A 5,631-nucleotide genomic window follows, 5' to 3' on the forward strand; every position below is an offset into this window, starting at 1 on the left:
GTGCATTCTACAAAAGCCGAGAACTAAGAATCTCAGCTATTAAATTGAGGTCAGAAACCGACAGATGACTCTGATCTTTTGTTCTTGTGGCCTCTTAGAGAGGCCAACTGACTTTTTGTTCATCCTAAGTGTATGCTGTGCCCTTCTCAGGTTTCTGACCGTGTAAGAAATATGGCTACCATATCTCTGAGGAGCAGGTCAGCATTAAAAGGTTGAGCTGAAAGGCAATGAAGGCAAGTCTCGTGGCAGTTACCGTTTCGTTCTACATAATGCACCACCTTCTTCAGATGACAGTACCAACTCCCCTTCTTCTGGGAAATGCTCTTCTCTGAGTCTGTTCGATTCTGTGGGGTTGCCAACTCCAGTCCTCTGCTGAACACCCAGCTGCCCATGAGGGCATGATGAAGATTGTGTCTATCGTCTTGCTATACCTCCAGCCACGTTATTGGCCCAAAGGACAGGCGTGTGATTCAGGGTAGGCCACAGTTGTTCCCTGGAATTTTCTGAAGTATAGTTCAAGAAGGATCTTTCTTTTTCCTTGGATGGAAAGCCCTAAAAATGTGACCCTAGAATGGCTAGTGGTTACATCTCCCCCTGTGGTAGACAATGGATGCATGGCTAAGATGGTCCTTCAATGGAGGACCTGCCCCAATTCCTGGGAGTATTGTTAACTGACACCTTTGGCTATTGGCCCTTCAGGCATATAGAGAGCTTCCTCACTCAGGGATTCCCCTCTCCCTGCGCAACTCACATCCAAAGACTGATCCATGCCCTAGGGTGAAGATCTGGCCATTTCAGTCCAATGTGGGACTAAGTCTCACATCATAGTTCTAAGATCATAGTTCCTTATGGACTCACACTAGGCTATTGTTGGGTGGGCATTATGACTCGTCATTCCCCTCTGCCCAGTCTTGCTTCCTGCTCCACCCTTTTACGGCTATTAATCCTGATGTCACTGCTTAAAAGCATCCTGAGCACTGAACTCCATCTAATGGTATTCTCGTCAGGGTCCCCAGCCTGAAATGCCCACCATATAGAGGAATTCAAAAGAATGATGTCAATATACAAAGCGAATCTGAAATTAGAGCGAGATGGAGAATGAGAACACAAGCTGGATATAACCCCTCAGGGGCAACTCCAATCCTGGCATCTTATGGTTTAATTATGTGAACCCATTAATTCACATTTTAAAATGTTTTGTTTTAAAGCGGGTTTGAGCTGGATTTGGAGCAGAACGAGTCCTGTCTAGTACAAAGATCACCAAACAAACTGCATGGTTTGTTTTAAATACTGGTTAAAAAGAGATTATCACTTAATTTAGATGACTTACGGAGGTACTCATGTGATAGTGTGTAAAAGTTACTTATCCCACCTGTGCCATTATCTGTGAAATGGATACTGTTACCAACTACTCCGTTGGTTTGTTGTGAGGCTTAAGTGATCATGTAAAACAGTGCCTGGCACGGAGATTCTTATACATCGATGCAAGAGGAATCTTTCTCTTTTATAATCAATGGTACCAAGCCCTACCAATCTTCAACACGTGATTGTTAGGAAAATTCCTTTTGTTGCTCTGTATGCTGATGTCATCATAGTATAAGACACTGAAAATGAACTATTACTGGACATCTGGAGTTGCAAGCTCCAATGCCAAGTGGAGCAAGCCAGTAGCCCAGATGATGAGAGCAGGCCTTGGGCAGGAATACTCACGAAGGTAGCAGGGAAGACGGGGATATAACACAATAGAAAGCACACGCTTTGTCTGAAGTGGGCAGTCATTCAAGCATAGCTGCTTGTTGCCATACACAAATGAGAGTTTGTTATTCTAGCTTTTTAAGAAAAAAGATGGACTTTTATGCAGAATATTAAATTTCTGCAATATTGGCAAAAAGCAAAACACAGCGGTATCTGTGTTTAATCTGTCAGCCGCCAGCTTGAGGCTTCAGTTGTGTAATATTTTTAGAGTAATACATATGTAATAAGGCTTTTTTCCTCAAAATAAATTTAAATCAAAATGATGCATGAACATGGTTTTTACCAAATAGTATACAGGCTTACAATGAAGAGCAGCAATCTTGTTCCAACCCTCCAAGGCCCTACCCTAAGAGAAAAAGTTGTATCTTTCTAAATATTATCACTACCTCTTTACTCATCAATTATGGACATTTGAGATATTACCTACTTAATTCATATCATAATACATGAAGATTTAACTCATTTACAGTGAATTATGTTTATTTTTGTTTCAACCATAGGTATCTTCCACTTTCCCTAGTTATCTAATCTCTTTTTTTTTTTTTTTTTTGAGAGATTTTCACTGTAGGGCGCGTGCGCTCGCCAGACAGACAGAGAGAGACATAGAGACAGAAAGCGAGAAATCACCCCCCAGGGGGGATGGTCACGCCGCAATCCCCTCTCCTCCATTCTCCTCTCGGGATCTTGGGCACGCACGCACACGCGCCCGGCGTGAGTTTTAAGCCACCGGGTCCGGGACACGAACCGCAGTCGACTACGTGGGAATCCAGCGACATAGCCATTACGCTAACTGCTGGTTCCCATCTAATCTCTTTTTTAACACTATCAAAAGTTGAATAATCAGGGTTCTATCAAAACTACACAGTTGTCCTGTCAGATAGAATTTAAAATAAAAATATGTTAATGGGGCCAGCAGATATTGTGGTGGTTAAGGTGCTGGACTCCCACATGGCTGACTGCAGTTAGAGTCCTGGACCTGGTGGTTTGCTTCCTCTCTCTGTCTCTCTCTCTCTGATCAAATTAAAAATAAATAAATAATACTTACCTGGCTGGGGAGATACCATGATCACAAAGGTGGTTTTCAGGGCAAAGCTTATGCATTGTATTCTGGATATGCTGATCCCTGTGATTTCCCCAAATGTGGGAAACTTGACTGCACAATTTATGGTAGTGGGGGACTACATTTGGGCATTCCTCTGAGAAAAATAAATAAATAAGTAAATATAAATAAATATGGGACCAGTACATGGTGTAATGGTTACATTGCTGGACTTCCCCCATGGTCGACCATGATTCAAGTCCTGGGTTGAGTGGCTTAAAATTTACACCAGGTGCATGTGTGCATGTGCCCAAAATCCCAAGAAGAGAATGAAGGAAAAGGGCTTGTGGCATGGCCATCCCTCCTGAAGGGTGATTTCTCCCTTTCTGCCCCTCCGTCTCTCTCTGTCTCTCCAACGAGCACATGCAGCCTATAGCAAAAACTTCTCTAAAGGTAAATAAATAAATATATTTTTAAATAAACAAAAATGTATTGACTGAGTATAAAATTTAACTTTGTATAAAATCTTTAACTGAAAGGGTAAAAAGAAGACTGTAAAACAGGGTTCCTCACCCTGGACACTATGACCATATTGGGCCATAAAGTCTTTGTCGTGGGGCTGTCCCTTGCATTTAGGCTGTTTAGCACCATCCCTGTCCCTACCCAGTAGATGCCAGTGTTCTCTCTTCACCTCCAAATCATGGCAACCAAAAATCCCAACCGCTTTTGCCTTATGTCCCCTGGCTAGCAAACCTAGCCCATGATCAAGAACTACTACCCAGGGAACCAGCAGTTAGCGTAATGGCTATGTCACTGGACTCCCACGTAGTCGACCGCGGTTTGCGTCCCGGGCCTGGTGGCTTAAAACTCACGCCAGGCGCGTGTGCGTGTGTGCCCAAGATCCCGAGAGGAGAATGGAGGAGAAGGGATTGCGGCGTGGCCATCCCCCCTGGGGGGTGATTTCTCGCTTTCTGTCTCTAGGTCTCTCTCTGTCTGGCGAGCATATGCGCCCTATAGCGAAAAACCTCTCCAAAAAAAAAAAAGAAATACTACCCAAAGTGATTGATTGCTAAGTCAGCCATGGTAGGAAGCAGCTACCACCCCTAGACTGCAGGGATCCAAGAAAGGAAGCTGGAATTACTAAAACTCAGAAAAGTAGAGGAGGGAATATTTGATTGTTGGATCCTGGGGTCTCAGTCCACTCAGTTGGTGCTGGAGTCTCTGAAGGAAGCATCATGGAGCTGGCTCTGTGGGGGTTGGAAAACTAAACGGAATTTCGAGCTGCTCTCTGGGGGAGAAGCAGCTTTGTGGGTATGAGGCTCTCCGGAACAGGAAGTAGACGGAGAGGAGCGAGTCACACTCTCCTTCAGCCTTGAGCTTCCCTCGAGTGCCCCCTATGGGAAGAACCTAGCACCAGCTAGCAGACAAAGCAGAATGTGGTTTGCAAAGGCCCAGCCCCAGCACCCGGGAGCCCGCAGAGGGGTTTGGAGCTGAAAGACAGCTTAACTGGCACCAGTGGCAAGCTCTCTACTAAGGTCTCCCCTGTACTGTCCCACGTGACTCTCAAAAGCTTTAATGTGTTATTAATCACCGGGAATCTGAGACAAACATGGAAAAGTAAGCAAGACAGATGAAAGATGCGTTTATTCCCATTAGCAACAGAGGACCATTGAGGGGTCTTAGTGGTTAAACATATTTATAGGCAACATATTGGGCACTTTTTCATAATGGCTCATTTTATCCATCGTGAATTTATTCTTTCTGGTTTTGCGCTCAGTGTAACCTTATTTTCAGTCTGGGGGACATTTTTCTTAAACCCATCTATGACTGTTATCCCCGGTAGAGTTAGTGGCTCCTCCCACATGGCTCTCCGTTTGCCCTATATGCCTTCTTCTCTTTGTTGTTGTGTAAGTGTCCATTTCTCCCACTAGAATGTTAATGCCTTGACAGAAATTGTGTTTTATTGATTTTCACTTGCCCACAGTCTAATGGAATAAGTATTCCTTAAAGGCTTAATGGAAGGGTGAACCAGCAGGAAGGCAAGAAGAAATAAAAATAAACTATGTGCTTGGAAACCTACACCTCCTAGTCACAGAGTGATTTCTCAGATGACAATTTTTTTTTTTTTAATACAAAGCATTTTTTTAATACAGCCATTTGGCTGTTAGAGTAAGTAAGAGAACTCTCTTTTTAGTTATACATGGATATTTCATGAAAATAAAATACTCTGGATTGTTGACAACTCTAGAATATAAAAGTGGCTTTGTTAAATGATGAAAATGCATAAAATTATGAGATGCTGCCAATGTTACACTTAATTTAGGTTCATGAATGATGTCCACGCAAATGACACATTCCAGGACCCACGGAGAAGTAATTTGAGGTTGCAGATTAAGATTCTGAATTGCTTCATTTGTCAGCTCCCTTGACTCGTTCTTCCTTCTCTACTTTATTTCTTTTTTAAAAGTTTACTTACCTATTTCTTCCATGAGAGAGAGAGAGAGATGGCACTGTCAACAGCATTCTCAGCCAGCCTGGATCATGTGTGCATCCATGGCGTGTCCATGTGCTCATACATGGCATGTCCAGGAAGGTCTCAAGATGCAAACGCTGGACCTTCTCCTGTGGGTCCAGCATCACAGGATTTACTGCTGTATCACTGTCTGGCCCCTCTCCAACTTTATTTCTGATTTTTTTTCACCTAGAGAGTCTCAGTCTAGGCCTCCTCAGTTTGGTAGAAGAATCAACACATCCAGCCTCCTACCTTGACTCTTCCCTTGTGATTACTTTCCTTTCTCCCTCATAATTCCCAACACCTTCCTGGCCTCCCTATGCCC

General features: G+C 43.5%; 1 long non-coding RNA gene and 1 other non-coding gene across 2 annotated transcripts in view; one reads left to right on the forward strand and one right to left on the reverse strand.

The window, feature by feature from the left end:
* LOC114007609 (uncharacterized) overlaps positions 1-811 on the reverse strand; it is a 10,145-nt gene extending 9,334 nt beyond the window's left edge. Inside the window, exon 1 of the long non-coding RNA XR_003549205.1 lies at positions 752-811. This is a non-coding gene — a long non-coding RNA (uncharacterized LOC114007609). The remainder of the gene's footprint in view (positions 1-751) is intronic.
* Positions 812-2,792: 1,981 nt separating this feature from the next.
* On the forward strand, positions 2,793-2,954 carry LOC114007615 (U1 spliceosomal RNA). Its single transcript, XR_003549212.1, has one exon. It is a non-coding gene; the product is annotated as a U1 spliceosomal RNA (small nuclear RNA).
* The last annotated feature ends 2,677 nt before the right edge of the window (positions 2,955-5,631 follow it).

The sequence above is a fragment of the Tupaia chinensis genome, unplaced genomic scaffold, assembly GCF_000334495.1.
Source record: "Tupaia chinensis unplaced genomic scaffold, TupChi_1.0 Scaffold000208_1, whole genome shotgun sequence".
Classification (NCBI taxonomy): Eukaryota; Metazoa; Chordata; class Mammalia; order Scandentia; family Tupaiidae; genus Tupaia; species Tupaia belangeri.